The 18020-nt window shown below is 44.4% G+C and overlaps 1 non-coding gene across 1 annotated transcript; it reads right to left on the bottom strand.

The window, feature by feature from the left end:
• Positions 1 to 17603: 17603 nt before the first annotated feature.
• Positions 17604 to 17707, bottom strand: LOC115300513. The gene has a single exon (XR_003912685.1). It is a non-coding gene; the product is annotated as a U6 spliceosomal RNA (small nuclear RNA).
• Between the last annotated feature and the right edge of the window lie 313 nt (positions 17708 to 18020).

Here is an 18020-nt window from a genome sequence, read left to right on the forward strand (position 1 = left end):
AAGTGGATGGACCTTGAGGGTGTCATGCTAAGCGAAATAAGTCAGGCAGAGAAGGATAGATACCATATGTTTGCATTCATAGGTCTAACAGGAGAGACCTGGCAGGGGACCATGGGGAGAGGAAGGGGGAAAGAGACCGGGGAAGAGTGAGGGACACAGATCAAGGGAGACTACTGAATACTGAAAATGAACCATGGACTGAAGGGGAGGGGGAGGGAGGAAGGGGGTGATGGTCATGGTCGGGGGGCACTTGTGGGGAGAAGTACTGGGTGTTATATGGAAACCAATTTGACAATACACTCTTATTTAAAAAAATAAATAAATAAATAAAACTGACTCCAATCTGAAAAAAAAAGAAAGAAAGATTTAAAAATTTAAAAAAAAAAAAAAAAAAAGCCAGACCCAATTATACACTGCCAACAGGAGATTTCAGCATTAAGGACGCATGTAGACTGAAAGGGAAAAACATATTCCATGCAACTGGTAATCAAAACAAAGCAGGTTTCTGCACTACTGCCTGATATTCTGTAAGGCCATTGTCCTAATACCTGAAGAAGTACAGAGAACTGTCCCCACACTCTTGGTCTGTTTCCTTGAGGATAAAACCAACCCATCCTAGCAGTTTCTTTCCCCAGGCAGAGGACTGCACTAACTAGAATGAGTTCTTGCAAACTACTGCGTCCCTGAGACCTGAGCATTTAACATTCCTCATCTTTTATATTAATACCAAAGTGCACTTTAAGGGCATGGCTGAGCATGATGCCATACCTAGCAAGTTAAGCACATGCAGCCTCTATTGTCAAAGTAGAGAACATCATGAAGAGGAAATACAGACAGTTCAACATAAACACTGAAAAACAATTCCTTTAAGTCTGTGGTGTACTGTGCCTACAGGATGCCAAACATCTGGATAGAAGATGCAACATTCAGTCAAGAATTTCACTGTTCTTCCAGACAATTGAATAGACTTTTATTGTGAATTGTATAAACCTAGCAATTATAGTAGTTATGCTTATATTTCTATGATTTACAATGGCGAGGTACATGTGTGTGTGTGTGTGTGTGTGTGAATAAATTCATTTGATCACCATATCCTTGTGGAATAGGCTTCATTACCCAATTTTACAGATGAGGAAGTTGAGTCTTTGGTAAGCATGTATTGATCTCATACTCTGTGACAGACACAAGGCCTACAAAAGAGAAAACAGTTCGTGCCCTAAAGGTGCTCATAGACCAAAGGAGGAGCTCGGAATTGAATGAACTTGACTTTCCCAAGGTCACACAGCTATTTACTGTCATATCTGGGACACTATCCAATTTTTCTGGCTCCAAGTTCAGTACTCTCTTCACAGCTGCCTCTAATAAAGCCCAGATGCACTTACAGGGCAGAGAGTAGAAAGGGAAAGGGTTGGAGGTGCGGCTGGCATTGGAAGAGTCTTGTTATTAACACCAAGATCAGAAATTAGGTACAAGCCATGAAGAGTTACAATTTTGAAGATTACGACCAAACATTAGAAAATGCTTTTGATGTAATGTTGGGTTAAAAAAAGCAAAACAGAGCACAAATGGCATGTCTACCCATGTTCACTTGGTACACATATGGACAATTACAGGACAAGAACATGAGCAAATTTAAACAGCTGGAATTTTCTTCATGTAGCAGGGTAGTTAGTGGCTAAAGTTCTTTCTTCTTTCTTTCTTTCTCTCTCTCTCTCCTTCTCTTTCTTTCTATCTATCTCTTTCTCCTATTACTTTGGAGTTTTGTTGACATTAAAATATAAGTTGTAGATAGGAAAAAAGATAACAATGGAAAGATTAAAGGTTTTGCAGCTGGGCATACCTGCATTCAAATCGCAGTTTTGCCAGTGACTAGCTATACAATGTAAGGAAATGTATTTAACTTCTCTGTGCATCCATTTCTTTGGCAAAGAATAACATTAATCTTGCAGGATTATGCTAAGGGTTAGAGATTATGTATTAGAACCTAATACACAAAGACCAACCACTCAAACTGTAATTATTTTTATCTTTATTATTACATAATACAAGCCAAGCAGTGTGTTGGAGAACAGACCAGACTTGCAAGGCCTCCTCTGAGGCACAGGTTTGGCCAAAAGTCTGCAATGGCATCTTTAACCCAAAGAACAACAATGTGGAATCATCCTTATCAGCAGTAAAAACACGAATTAAGCCAGGTGCTTGGGATACAAATGTGTCCTAAAGGGATTTACCATCTTATCTTTTTGCCTATTCATAAACATTCATTATGCACCTCTTGTAAGTCAGAAGCCAAAAGAACAACCAGTGACGTATAGATAAATAGGACTTAGTCCTTAGGATAATTTACTGGGGGAGAAATAATCATGGAAACAAGTACAATATAATGTAGAGAACATAATCACAAAGTTAGGCATTTAGAAACATAGATAAACACTTCATCCAACCTGATGAGGGAAAATGAGGGAAATCTAGGCAGGATTTCTGGAAGCATTGTTCCCAGAACTGAGCCTTTAAGTATAAGCAGGAGGTAGTTAGAAAAAAGAGGACTTTTTTTTTCCATCATTACTTTGGCCACTTAGGGTCTTTTGTGGTTCCATACAAATTTTAGGATTGTTTGTTCTAGCTCTGTGAAGAATGCTGGTGTTGTTTTGATAGGGATTGCATTGAATGTGTAGATTGCTTTGGGTAGTATTGACATTTTAGTAATATTTGTTCTTCCAACCCATGAGCATGGAATGTTTTTCCATCTCTTTATGTGTTCTTCAATTTATTTCATAAGATTTCTATAGTTTTCAGTGTACAGATCTTGTACCTCTTTGGTTAGGTTAATTTCTAGATATTTTATGGGTTTTAGTGCAATTTTAAATGGGATTGATTCTTTGATATCTCTTTCTGTTGCTTCATTTTTGGTGTATAGAAATGGAACCAATTTCTGTACATTGATTTTATATCCTGTGACTTTGCTGAAATTCAACATAACCTTACACCTATCAGATCTAGAAAAGGAGCACCAAATAAAGCCCAAAGCCAGCAGCAGAAGGGAAATATAAAGATTAGAGCAGAAATAAATGATATAGAATAAAAAAAAAAACAGCAAAAAAGATCAATGAATTACTAAGAGCTGGTTTTTTTGAAAGAATAAACACAACTGATAAACTCCTAGCCAGACTTCTCATAAAGAAGAGAGGATCTAAATGGAGAAAATCATGAAAGAAAGGAGAGATCACAAGCAACATCACAGAAATACAAACAATTTTAAGAGAGTACTATGAAAAAATATATGCCAACAAACTGTATATTCTGGAAGAAATGGACAAATTTCTAGACACTCACATACTACCAAAACTCAAAAGGGAAGAAATAGAAAACTTGAACAGACTCATAACCAACAAAGAATTGAATCAATTATCAAAAATCTCCCAAATTCTATTGGACATTTAAAGCAGAGTTAATATCTATTCTTCTCAAACTTTTCCAAAAAAAAATAGAAATGGAAGGAAAGCTTCCAAAGTCGTTCTATGAAGCCAGCATTACCTTGATTCCAAAACCAGACAAGACTCCACTATAAAGGAGAATCATCCCTGATGAATCCAGATACAAAAATTCTCATCACAATACTAGCAAATCGAATTTAATAGTACATTTAAAAAATTATTCACCATGATCAAGGGGGATTCAGTCCTGGGCTGCAGGGCTGGTTCAATATTTGCAAATCAATCAATGTGATACACCACATTAATAGAAGAAAGGATATGAACCATATGATCCTGTTAATAGATGAATAAAAGTCATTTGATAAAATACAGCATCCTCTTTTGATAAAAACCCTCAAGAAAGTTGGGATAGAAGAAACATACTTTAACATCAGGATAAAAATCTGCACAGCAAAGGAAACAATCAACAAAACTAAAAGGCAACTGACAGAATGGGAGAAGATATTTGCAAATGACATATCAGATAAAGGGTTAGTGTCCAAAATCTATAAAGAACTTAGCAAACTCAACACCCAAAAAAAAAAAAACCCAAAAAACCAAAAACAAACAAAAAAAACAATCCAGTGAAGATATGGGAAGAAGACATGAATAGACATTTTTCCAAGGAAAACATGCAGATGGGAAACAGACACATGAAAAAAATGCTCAGCATCATTCATCATCAGGGAAATAAAATCAAAACCACAATTAGATACCACCACATATCAGTTAGAATGGCTAAAATTAACTGAGAAAAAAAACAGATGCTGGAGAGAATTTGGAGAAATGGGCACCCTCTCACACTGTTGGTGCGAATGTAAACTGTTGCAGCCACTCTGGAAAACAGTGTGGCGGTTCCTCAAAAGATTAAAAACTAGAACTACCCTATAACCCAGCAATTGCACTACTAAGAATTTATCCAAAGGACACAAAAATGCTGATTCAAAGGGGCACATGCACCCGAACATTTATAGCAGTGCTATCAACAACACCCAAATTATGGAGAGAGCCCAAATGTCCATAGAGTGATGAATGGATTAAGAGAATGTGGTATGTATTCAATGGAATACTACTTGGCAATGAAAAAGAATGAAATCTTGCCATTTGCAACAATATGGATGAAACTAAAATGTATTATGCTAAGCAAAATAAATCAGAGAAAGACAAATAACATATGATTTCACTCACCTGTGTAATTTGAGAAACTCAACAAATGAACATAGGGAAAGGGAAGGAAAAATAAGATAAAAACAGAGAGGAAGGCAAACCATAGGTAACTCTTAAATACAGAGGATGAACTGAGGGCTGCTGGAGGTAGTAGAGGGGGATGGCCTAAATGAATGATGGGCATTAAGGAGGGCACTTCTCAGGATGAGCACTGGGTGTTATATGTAAGTGATGAATCACCGGGTTCTACTCCTGAAGCCAAGGCTACACTGTATGTTAACTAACTTGAATATAAATTAGAAAAAGGGGGGGAACTGGGTGAGATGGCAGAAAAACATCTCAAGCAAAGAGGAAGACTAAGGAATGATGTATTAGATAACAATTTGGTTTTGCCAGAGCATTGAATTTGAAGCAGGAGATGAGATTGGAGAGGAAGATGGGAACCAGCTTAAATGAGGCTTCAAGCACCTTCTACAGAGTGCAGTGAAGGATTTGAAGCCAGGAAGGCAGGTTTTAAGGTGGTCAGCTTTAGAGTTCAGACTGCCGGAGGCCCGCTCCGGCTGGTCCAGGGCTCCCTGAAGGGGTAGCGGCGTCAGTGAAAAATGCAGTTTCTTTCTTTCTTGGTCACCAGCCAGGCATCATCTCTTCTTTGCCAGGTTTTGGGCCTTTATTTATAGACTTAAGTGTTAACATGACATCAAAAAGTGAAATTTTTACAAATAATTCTCAGTGATAAAGATGCTTTGAAAAGGGTGCAGAAACAGGTTTTACAGAGGCATTTTTTCAGAACTATTCTGATTACAATGAGGTAACTTACACATCATAGGATAACAGGATATTGTCAGTGAAAAGCAGATAACATGCACATTTGTTTGAATGTAGTAAATCTTACAACTAAGAAGATAGCAGGATGTTTTCAATGAGAAGCAGATAGCAAACACATTTTATAACAATAACACTAAGATTCAGGCATAAACAAGGCTAGGAGGCATTCTATTTGGCTCACAAGAGGAAGAATGTATTTGCGGTGGTTAGTTAAATAAACCTTTTGTCAACCTTGTTCTTTGATGTTGAAGGTGTAACCGCCTTATGAGTTTAAGTTGTAACTACTCTTACCCACCCTCACAATGGGCACCAAATTAGCATATGTATGTGCAGTAACTTATGCCTGGCTCTTGTTTGTTTCTATTTCCTAAGTTGGGCTTTTTATCTCCAGGCCAGAGTAAATATTATTCTTGTGTTCTTTAACCCCCTTTATTATCTACGTCTTAAGTTTGTGACGCTCAATAGAAGAGCCTTTCGACAAACATCTGCAGTGCTTTGTTTAACTTCCTCTTCATAGAGGTGGGAGTACGCTTCTTCCCATGAGGGATCTGTGTACCGGTCTGACTTGGAACATTGTGAGGCCTAATCCATAGCAACAGGCTGAATGTCACATGAGCAGTCGTAGCAGAAGGAGATGCCAGTTTCCGCCTCTCATGGCAGGAGCCGTGCACGTCTGCCATTTCCTTACTGTGAGCCTGTCATCTGGCAAGGCTGGCGCGGCCCCCCGCATCAGACAAATACTCTAGAGCCTGTAGAGGAAGGGTGTGAATGGGACAGCAGGTGGCAGTTAAGGGCCACCTCTAGGGGTTCAGGAGAAAGAGAAGTCTGCACTGGGACCAAGATCACGGACACAGAGATGAGGGTGACAGAAACCAGACAGCAAGACAGTCCCTAACAATCCCAAGAGCCAGTGAGAAGTACAAAGGAAGTACTTTCGTAAGATTTGAGAAAAATTTTTGTAACAGACAGTCTGGGAAAGCTTAGTAGAGGAGAGAGGGCATGAGCAACCCTTTAAAGAAGGAGAAGACACGGGTGGAGAAGGGGCAGGCCCCAGGGGAAGGCACAGAATTAACAAAGGCAAAGAAGCCATAATATGTAGACTGTGTTCACAGAAGTAAGTCAATTGACAGTAAGAATGTGTGACCTTTGATAGGCCCTCTACATTGTAAATTCTCATCCGCATACTGGGAATACATTTGTGCAGGAAAGATTATTATGTTTCCTCTACAAAACACCTGCTTTCCTAAGGCATAAAGAGGCTACCATGAGCTCAACATAGAGAAAAATTCAGAAATTCTTCTAGACTATAATCCAGAAAGGAAAAGACAGGGTCCCTCCTTATGTCACAAAAGTTCTGGTGGTCTTTTGGGGAGAACCTCCTTCCCCTGCTCTGGCTTTCTCATTCCCCACCTCCAGCCCCACTCTCTGCCATCCAGTCTCTGTCTTCACTACTCATCTCTGCCCCTTGGTACTTAGCATCTTGTGCCATTTAACACAATAGCTAAATAAAGAAGAGTAACTATGTTTCAGTTAAACTTTGTTGATGGAGACTGAGATTTGGATTTCATAAAATATTCACACCACAAAGTATTTGCCTTTGATTTTAAAGGTTTACAAAGCTGACTTTAAAGGTTTGATATTAAATGGTTTAAAAACCCTTCTTAGCTCACATACCAATACAACCAATGGGCTGGGTTTGATCCATGGAGTGTGGTTTGCTATCCCCGGTTGAAAATAAAGGTCTCATATAGATAAAGGGCTGGGACGGGTCAACAGGCATAAAGAAGCCATTCCCAAACCTACGCTTCTGTGGGTTCCAGATGGGAACCTGCCTATATCAGGGCAGAAAGTGAAGAACAGAACTGTTTCTGTGATTTCGTGGGTGCTTCCCTGAATAATGTCGAGTGGTTTAGTGGTGTGCTATAGCGATCCTTTTCCATAATCAAAGCTGCAGCGATGGGGCTTTATGTGGCTTTTATATTAGTTAAATTTTGAAATCCTGCTTCCTATATGTCTATACACCATATGATGGTACTCAAAAAACACCTGTAATGAAACAACAGCCGTACATATTTGACTATGATATGCTCCTTCGGCTACCAAGAACGCCAGGTAACACCTGGGGGCATGCCTGTGAACAGCTGGCCTCACCGTGGCCCCAGTTGCCCATCCGGGTAATGGCAGCACCTCCTCTACAGCTCTGAGACCTGCTCTTCCCCAACTGGTTGCTCACACTCATAAGGTTCTCAGATGTTCTGTGGACACACGGTGTGTTATTTACTCTTCCAAGTCTCCATCTCTTCACCTATTAGATACTAAATGATCTTTTCTAGGTCCCAAAGATTTATGTGGTCCTTCTTGGAAAATACTTAAGAATCCTTGAGCTTTGACTTTTCTCCCAGCAGCATAGCTGAGGGGTAGCTGCACATCAGGATACAGTGATTAGGAAGACTGATGTACAATATTCTTGACAAAGAGCCTGACCATTTTTCTTGGCCTGGGCACACATCTTCAGATTTCCTTAAAATAAATCATTGATGTCCTGTCGAATTCAAACTCTAAAAACCACCCAGTCTCCCCTCCCCCTGCCCCGCTGCACCCAGAATAAAAGGATTGATGTTGTTACATTTTCCTTCTTTTCTGCACTCTGGAACAGTCATTGCTCCTTAATAGAGAAGATGTTTGAGATGTTCCCACTGACCTATTGCCTCGTCTATGTTCCAAGGGCTTTAACTCCCCAGGAACCACCCCACTTCCCCCTCTGACACTTGTAATCAGTTATAGATGAAAACAAAGAGAAGGAGTCTGGGGAAGAAGAGAAGCCCTGGAGAAAATGAGGATGCATGTTGAGGATTCTTGTTCCTGACACTCCTCCTGCTCTCAGTCAGCCATGATGGGTGGGGTATAGGAGCCAGCCACTAAATCCAGCCAGGACCCAAAAGTGCGTGATCCGCAGAACTCAAACCTGAAAGGACCCTGCCAAAGAGATTTCATAGAACCAATGGTGGAAAACTTGGTTGTGTATATTTCCAGCAAGTCCAAGTTCCTAGGACTTGCTTGGCTGATGGTGGAGAGCCCTCCCCTCACTGCTAGGGTGTGGGGACGATGGATGCACTTTTCTCAACTCCCCAGATACAGTCACAACCCCACTTTCTGCCACAAGTCACAAGGTTGGTTCGGCTGGCTTCCCACAAATCTGGTTCTGAAGGAAGGCACACAGCTCCTCTGAAAACATATTCATTCTCTTCTCCCATTTGATCTTTCTTCCACATGCCTTTTGGATTAACGCTGGTATTTTGCTTCCATCTGTTTTCAGCTCTTAGTTAGAAACGTCCAAGCCAGGCTCTAGCCTTCTACATGGCCTGGGGTCCATTGCAGGGCACTGCTCCAGGGCATGATCCATGAAAGATCACCTGCACATCTTGCTTCGAGTCCACAAACACTGAGTGAGTGCCCTCCTGTGTGCCCGGCATTGTGCTCCCTATCAGGCATGCCAATGTGCCATGTCATGCCACTGGGCAAACTTCAGCACAGGCTCCTGTTGCACTTGAGTAAAAGCTCACTTCATTATGGTGACCCATAAGCCATAAGATACCCCCCTTCTCCACCCCACATCCATCCGACCTTACCTCCTGCCACTCTCCCTCTGACCCCGCATAGCCACCCTAGCCTCATTGCCATGCCGTGACCATGTCTGCCACCTTCTGCCTTGATGCCTTGCTGTTCCCTCCTTTCCCCCCTGGAATGCCCTTTCCCCAGAGTAGCTAACATCCTCAACTCCAAGCCTTTGCTCAAATATCACCTTCCCACAAGGCTGATACCGACAAAACTACCAGCAACTGCAGCCCTTCACCAGCACACCTGACCCCCCTCCTTCACCCACTGTGTTCTTTCTCTGCAGCACTTCTCACCCTACTACCTTGGCCCAGTTCCCTAGAAAACGTAGTTGAAAGGAATACGATCCAGGCAAGTGGACATGGCGGAAAAGGGGGGAGAGCCTAAAAGCAGGGAGAACAAACACGAGGGAATACGTTTCCAAATGCCCACAGTGTTGTAAAAAAGTGAGGGCTGGGCCCCACGGGATATCTTCAGAGAGGCTGGATGAAGCAGTGTGTCTCTAAACACTCTGCCCAGGAGAAAAGAATGTAGCCGTCAGACTCCGTCTTTCGTTGGCCAAAGGCCACCCCAGGGGTCTGAGCACCCTCAAACGTCCAAGTGATGTGGAAGCCCAGCACAGGCTCCTCACCTTCATAGGAAGAGGAAGCTGCGGAGTGGAAGTTGGGAATGAAAGATGCACGACAGGCACCCCGCGAGTGCCTGGGAGCGGACACTCCTTGCAAGGGGCCCCTGAGCTGTAGGCACGGCAGCAGTGCAAAACGCAGGCCCCATTGGCCCAGGCTCGGCGGCATAGACCGAGCCGTTGCCAGGCCAGCTCTAAGTGTGGATCCGGACTGCGCATGAGCTGAATCCTGCATAACCTTCCAACATGGCATCCGTCTCCCCCATCTAGAAAGGAAGCTCCACAAAGGCAAGATCTTTGTCTGCTTGTGTTTGTTCCCTGAGGCACCCCAGAAGTCTAGGGGAAAGGCCCGGTGCAGGGCAGGTCCTGAGCCCACTGTTGAAAGAATGAAAGGGCAGTGATAATGAACAAGATACCTGGGGGACACAGAGAAGCAAATGGCTCAGCACAGCAAAAACAGGAGCTCAGCTCGGGTGGCAGACCCGGCGGCTGCAGGAGTGCTTGGCAGAGCGGGGAGCAACTGATCTCTGAGCCCTGGTGATCTGACTTCAGATGTGACAGGTTATGCCCAGCCTGGTGGATCCCATAAAACAAGGATCCTGGACTAGAAACTGGAGGTCTGCGCTCTAAGCCTCTAGGATCTTTCAAGAGTAATTACTATTTATCAAGTACTCACTCTCTGCCAATCACAGTATGAGTAATTTATTGTCTCCATACACTTGGGCTTCTATAACAGAGCACCACAGACTGGCTGCTTTATAAACAACAGAAATTTATTTCTCACAGTTCCGGAGGCTGGGAAGCCCAAGGTCAAGGTGCCAGCAGATTCAGTGTCTGGTCCATAAATGGCTGTCTTTGTGCTGTGTCCTCACAAGGCAGAAGGGGTGAGGGAGCTCCCTGGGTTCCCTTTATAAGAGTATTAATCAGGTAGAGGAGGGCTGAGGTCTGATCGGCTCCCAAAGGCCCTGCCCACTAACACCAACACTTTGAGGGGTAGGTTTAATAATATATGAATATGGGGAGGGGAGACACAAATATTTAGTTTATGGCATTTACAAACATCTTTTACTTCATTCTTACAACAATTCCTTGAGAGAGATACAATGATCCTCATTTAATAGACAGGAATCTAAACTGAACCCAGAAATGGTCCACAAACCTACCCAAGTTCTCCTGGCTAAGAAGTGGCAGCGCTAGGATTTGAACTTGTAACTTCTGCCAAAATCTAAAGCTCATGAAAGCCACCCTCTAGCACCAAACAGCTGAGTCTTAATGCCCTCTTTTGTAAAATGAAAAGATTAGACTACCTAATCTTTAAAGTCCTTTCCAATTGAGCTGCACCTTAAACATGTCAAGGTCAAAGAGAAATGATCCAGCCTAGACTTGGTGGCCAGTGATCAGATATTGTCTGGGACAAATACATTTATGTTGTGCTGGTAGCCAGGTCTGGGTCACCAGCAGCCCCCTCCGGCCCCAGGCCAGTAAGCACAGGACTCTCTATGCCGCCCATGAGGACAGGCACAGGACATCAGCCTGGCCAGGGTAGACAGGCCACCTGACGAAACTTGATATGATATCCTGAAGGCACATGAAGACAGAGTGTCTCTGCAGTTCCAAGTGATGGCACGTGATTGATGACACCTGCCTGCCCACTCACTTGCGAGCCTTAATGTTTGCAGGTATCAGCACAGATGCAAAGCCCATGACTCGGATAACGCATCTCAGAGTCTCCACCATTGGTCCAGATCGCCACTGTCCCACAGAAATGTTATATGAGCCACCCATGTAGTTTTACAGGATCTAGTGAGTGGCTACACTTTAAAAAAATAAAAAGAGGCGGAATTAATATTTAGTTTAACCCAATCTATCCACAATATTGTCAATGCGGTGTGTAATCTGTATAAAAGTGTACTGAGACATCTTACATTTTATTTTTCATACTAAATCGTTGACATTGAGCATCTAATTTACCGAGAGCACATCTCCGTTCAGAAGCCACATTTCAAGTGCTCAGTACGGATCAACACAAACCATGGGAATGGAGGCAAGTTGAATCAGACAGTGTGGGCCCAGTGTCCGCTGGTGCTGATGGAGGACACACACGTGCACATACACGCTCACAGTAGAGCCGCACAAAAAGCAAGGAACACAGTCAGATCCCCGCATCATCAGGACCAGCAAATAACCCAAGTTACAGCCCCATCCCCTGGGCACCTGGGCGCAGCGCTGGGAACAAGGGGGAGGCCCTGGGGAAATGGACACCGACCTGAATTCATGCACACAGAACGCAGACAAATGAGAGGAAACCAGCCCTTCGGGGGGGACAGAAGACATCTGGCTTGCTGCCCTTTGAAGTTCAGTTCACCTTCGGATACGGAGAGTGGCAGGCCAAGAAAAAATATACCAAAGGCCTTCAAACCACTGAGGCAAGAGGTCAGAGTTCCTTGGTCAGCTCCTTGGGAAATGAGATTCATATGAGATTCAGGAGAGGGGAGAAAATTGTTGAAAAATCACAAAGTTAACAATTTGTGCATTTAAGTGGTGTCAAACCACAGGAGCCTGGCGTCCTAACACATTAATGAAAACCTCAGTCCCACACTCATTTACACGGAAAGTAACTGCTGCTCGAAACAGATTCACAGAAGCAAGGGGGAGCGGACAATACACATGCTTCTCAAAACTGAAGGATCCAGAGACTGCTGGGGTACTGTGGTTTTCCAAGAACGGGATGAAACAAGATGGATTTTTAGAAGAGAAAGAAAGCAAAGAAACTATTTCCAACTGTCCTTTGTAGGCTGCCCCGTGTCACCCCACCATGCAAAGCACTGAAGGAAGGGTGATTGTCCGCCAGCATGGGGAGAAGGGAGAAGGCAGGTACCTCCCAGGGCAGACATCCCCAGGCCCAGCCTCCCCCCCCACTTCTCCCCCAAAGCACGTGGGCGACGCCTCAGAACTGCACTTGGGGAGTGTTTACTCGTGAGGCCGGGCCTGGAGGCACATGGAAGGCACATGCAGGATGTGCTGTAATCATCTTCTGTTTATAATTCTGACAGAAGGATGGCAGAGTCGAGGATGGGATTGATCCGGTTCCAAATCTATTTCCTGGAGTCAGATTTAAAAGAGAGATGTTACGGGCAAAGTCTCTAACGATGTGGGTACGTCTCAACAAGTTACAAGTTTATTTCTATTGGTGTTTGTACAGATTTTTTAAATCTGTTGCTTTCTTCTCACACGTACTGCTCGGCCCCCACCAGAGCCCACAGAACTCTGAAAACTGCCTCCTTCTAATATATTCTTATCAAATTCAGAACAATCTGATTTTCTAAGAGTTCATTTACAGGACAACAGTCCCCTTTCACGGTAATGCCTTTATTATTTTTTTATTGTTATTGTTCAGATTTTAAGTGTTACCATCTGACAGTCTCGTTCATTCTCGGTGATGTTAAACACCCGTCCAATCGTGGTCTGGTTTCCAAGTTTCTCCCCCAACAACCAAACCTTACAATGGATCTGCTCACATTATCCGGCACGCCCACGTAAGAAGTCGTTTTGAGGCCTGAGGAGTCTCCTGTCTGAGCTGGCCGTTACCCTGGAGCTGATTCTGAGTCATTGTTCCTCTTTGTCTCTCTCAATTAGGATGGGATGTTTTACAGCTCTTGCCGGGAAGTAGATTTTCTGGGCTCCCTAGCATGGCATTTAAATTCTCCTCACATGCCCCAGGTAGGAAAGCTGCCAGGCAATGAGGAAAACAGGTGAGCTGGAAAACCAACTCTAGGGATGACTAAGAGTAATGACTACCATCGGCCCAGCACTTTACAGTTTACAAAGTGATTCCATACTTGGTGTCTTGTTTAGCCTCACAACCATCCAAGGATATTGGTGGGATCTTCACCTTCTTTGTATAGTGAGGAAACGGAGTCTGGGTTTGCGGATGCATCTCCCTGGGGTCACACACGCAGCTCATGGTGGAGCTGGGAATGGGAACAGCTCTTCAGACAAGAAACCCGACCCAGCTCATCCATGGATCATCTCCTGTAGACATCAGCAAGTAGACCAGACTGCAGAGACACTTCCGTCACGCAATCAAACCTGGAGCATCAGAGATGTGTTGAATCACAATGGACATGCCTCTTTTGCTTTACATATTTCGAAGCCTCTTCTCCCATTGCCTTTCAATGGTGAATAGGCAAAACCAATCCAACGTTCACTCAAAATGAATTCAATGAGAGGGAAAAAATAGAATGTCAACCAACTACGTATTGAGGGTCCGCGGTATGAGAGAACACTTGATGCTTACTGTCAAGAAATTCCTATTGCTGGAGCAGAAGAGCTACAGATTGTGGAGGGTTAAAAAGCAACACAGAGTACCTGAACCAGAGTCCTCACCTGGTCAAGGTATTAGACATGTCCCAGGCTGGGGGAGAACCATGGAGATCTTGTGGAGAAGGAACGTGAGTAAGCCCTGGGCGGGGACTCCCCGGTTTCCCTAAAGACAAGTCACTAGGCGTGCTTGCAAAAGACAGAGATTCCTGGAATTGCATCCAAAAGGCAGAAGAAAGGCCTGATTAACCTGTGCCCCAGATGATCCCTAACACAGGGAAGGCTGTGAGCCCTGGGAAGCATGAGTCAGCACCACAGCCTTCCCTACGGGAGGGCTGGGGGGAAGGGCAGAAAATGTGGTGAAAGAGACTGAGACAGGTGAGACATAAATTAAGACAAATATGGAAAGAAGGCTTAATTCCAAATTAAGGGCAGGGCTAGCAAGAAGGTGGCAGACTGAAGGTCAGATGGAGGGAGGGAAGGCTCAGCTCAAGGGAAGGACTCCCCACACCGGCTCCTGAGACCGCAGCTGGGTGGGGCCCTCGCTCCAGGTGGCGTTGTTCACTGGGCCTGTCCTGTAAGCCCATCCTGGGGACCATGGCCAGTGCCTGTCCACTCGTTTCGGCTGAGGAACCAGCAGGGCAGTGATGTACATGATGAACATACGATTTTGCTCAACACCTGAATTGATTTTTCTTTTTCACTAACATGAATCTGTTGACTAAGCCCCAGGGATTTTATCCCAAAGAAAACCTCTAGCAGCCATGGTGAAGGTGGGAAGCTTCTTGGTCTAGGGGAACCCTGGATTCAAAGCCCAGTTCCAGGAAAACATCACAAGGCAAAATCATGTTTTGATCCTTGGTTTCTTCCTCCATTAAATAATTACAATATCTAACACTTATATAGCACTTACTACATGCCCAGCATTGTTCTTTGTAGTTTTATATGTTTTAGACCTTTTAATTCTCACAACCACCAGGTTAGGAAGGTTCTGCTCTTGTCCCTGCTTTGCAGATAAGAAAACTGAAGCACAGAGAATTTGTCAGTTGCCCAACAAGTAATTGACGGGGGCAAGAGTCAAACTCAAGAGGTCTGGATCCAGAGCCCAAACTTAACCACTGTCCCTACCTCCTCTCTCACAGAAATGATGTCCGGCCAACACAGAGAGAGCAAGTGTATATATATATATATATATGTGAGTGTGTCAGCATGCATGTATGGGAGACGTATGAGAGAGGAGAGATTTGGTGGCAAGTGACACCACAGTAGATTCTAAGACAGAAGATGACTCTGGGCTATGGTGCATTAGGAAGGCTTCATGAAACAAGTCTACCCACCTGCCGGAGAAAGCCCAGAGGAATGAAAAAGATGTCTTTGGATGGGAGAAAGGGGATTTGGGGTGAAAGTACTGAGCACCTTGTGGGTTCATTAATTCCATTTGGCAGGTGTTCAGTGAGTTCCTGATATGTGCCAGGCCCTGGTGCAGACACAGGAGACACAATGCTAAGCAAATAGACACCCCCCTGCCTTCGTGGGGCTTACGCTCTAGCAGAGGAGATGGACACAAAAGAAGCCAACAAATGAAAAGTGATGGGCGGCATGGGGAATGAGAATTAGGTGACTATTTTAGCTGGGGCGGATGGGAAGGCCTGTCTGAGGATGGGTGGCTCAGCTATGATCTGAGAGGGCCAGGTGGGTGCAGGAAGTGAAAGACCAGCGCGATTAGGGAGTACTGGATGGGAAGAGGTGACAGAAGGGAGGACAGGAGACAGACAGCGCCCTGAGGTCCCCGTGAGGAGGCTGGAGAGCAGCAGCTCAATGAAGACATTGAAGCCTTCAAGTAGGAAACAGATACTACCCAATTTATGCTTTCAGAAAAAAATCTCTGGCTGCCTGTGTGGAGAGTTAGCCTGCAGGGACACGGTTAGGAGGGTGCTGCTATTGTCCAGGCAGGGGAGGGTGGTGGCCTGGCAGGTGGTGCCTGAGTGTGTAGAGAGAAGGAACGTGACCAGAAGCATATTTTAGAAGTAGAACTCACAGGCGCTCTGTTCCCACCCCCATGGAAAATAGGTTGCATAGACAGCAGCAGGATTTAGACCCCGTGTGGATGCCTTATTTCCCAAGCTTAAGTCCAAAGAGGAAGGTGAGAAAGACCACACACTTGCACAGCTTGTACTGGTGGGGAGGACAGACAGACACAAAAGTTCACCCTGTTTTTGGAAGAAGTGGGTCTAAGCCACTCTGAAAAGTGGATGCGAGAGGCCAGATCCTCTCAAGCACTTTCCAATGAACCGAATTTAGGGCAGCGATCCAAACAGAAACAATGGGTGTTCTGTGCAGAGCTGAGCAAGGTCCCCATGCTTGGCGCTCAGGCAGACAGACAGCCATGGTGACTGAGTGTGCCCTGGGGCACAGCGCCAAGCCAGGAGATCCCGGGGAGCAAGCAGGCTCGCAGAGTCCGAGAGATGAGCTGGCCATCGGGGACAGCACAGCCTCCTGAGAGCACTGGTACAAGGGAGGGGTACTTGGGACCCCGAGGGAAGTCCAGGGGCAGCTCCATCTGTGGCTATGGGCTAACCGCCAGGGACAGGGGCTTCTGGAAGTGGAGGAAAGCTGACATTACACTTAAAGTTCTTAGTATTATATTTCATTGTTAATAGAATTTTCCTTTAAAATTTTTTATTTTTATTTTTTAGAGAGAGAGCAGGAGTGGGGGAGAGGGACAGAGAGAGAGAGAGGGAGAGAGAGAGAGAGAGAATGAGAGAGAGAACCTTAAGCCTTAAGCATGGAGCCTGACATGGGGCTCGATCTCACAACTCTACAATTATGACCCAAGCTGAAATCAAGAGTCAGGCACTCAACTGACTGAGCCACCCAGATGCCCCAAACATTCTCTTTAAATAAAACCAATAGGTCCTAGCAAATTATTTTGCCAGCTTCCTAATCTTACTCCTTCATTTATTGACACCAGGTCTCTCACCCTTGAACATGCAAATGAATCACCCAGGCAACGGGTTAACCCTCAGACTCTGGTTCAGTCGGTCTGGGGTGTGGCCTGAGATTCTGCATTTTTTAAATATAATTTATTGTCAAATTGGCTAACATACAGTATATACAGTGTGTTCTTGGTTTTGGGGGTAGATTCCTGTGATTCATTGCTTCTATACAATACCCAGTGCTCATCCCAACAAGTGCCCTCCTCAGTGCCCATCACCCATTTCTCCCCCTTCTCCCCTCACCCCATCAACCCTCAGTTTGTTCTCTGTGTTTAAGAGTCTCTTATAGTTTGCCTCCCTCCCTCTCTGCAACTATTTTTTCCCCTTCCCTTCCCCCATGGTCTTCTGTTAAGTTTCTCAAGTTCCATGTATGAGTGAGAACATATGATACCTGTCTTTCTCTGACTAATGTATTTCACTTAGCATGACACCCTCCAATTCCATCCACATTGCTACAAATGGCCAGATTTCATTCTTTCTCATTGCCTAGTAGTATTCCATTGTTTATATAAACCACATCTTCTTGATCCATTCATCAGTTGAGGGATCTTTGGGCTCTTTCCATAATTTGGCTATTTTTGAAAAAATATGGAACACTTCAAGAATGTGCGTGTCATCCTTGCATGAGGGCCATGCTAATCTTTGTATCGTTCCAATGTTAGTATAAGTGCTGCTGAAGTGAGCACAAGAGATTCTGTATTTTTTTATGTTTATTTATTTATTTTGGGAGAAAGATAGAGAGAAAATGAGCAGCGAAGAGGAAGAGGGAGTGAGGGAGAGAGACAATCCTAAGCAGGCTCCACACCGCCAACACAGAGCCCGACTCGGGGCTCGATCTCATCAACTATGAGATATGACCTGAGCCAAAATCAAGAGTCCTACTGCTTAACCAACTGAGCCACCCACACGCCCCAAGATTCTGTATTTTTATTAGTTCTCTGGTGACCCTGACCCTTGTACTACACTCTGAGTAGAGAGGCTCTGACCCAGTCAGATATC

The sequence above is a fragment of the Suricata suricatta genome, chromosome 8, assembly GCF_006229205.1.
Source record: "Suricata suricatta isolate VVHF042 chromosome 8, meerkat_22Aug2017_6uvM2_HiC, whole genome shotgun sequence".
Classification (NCBI taxonomy): domain Eukaryota; kingdom Metazoa; phylum Chordata; class Mammalia; order Carnivora; family Herpestidae; genus Suricata; species Suricata suricatta.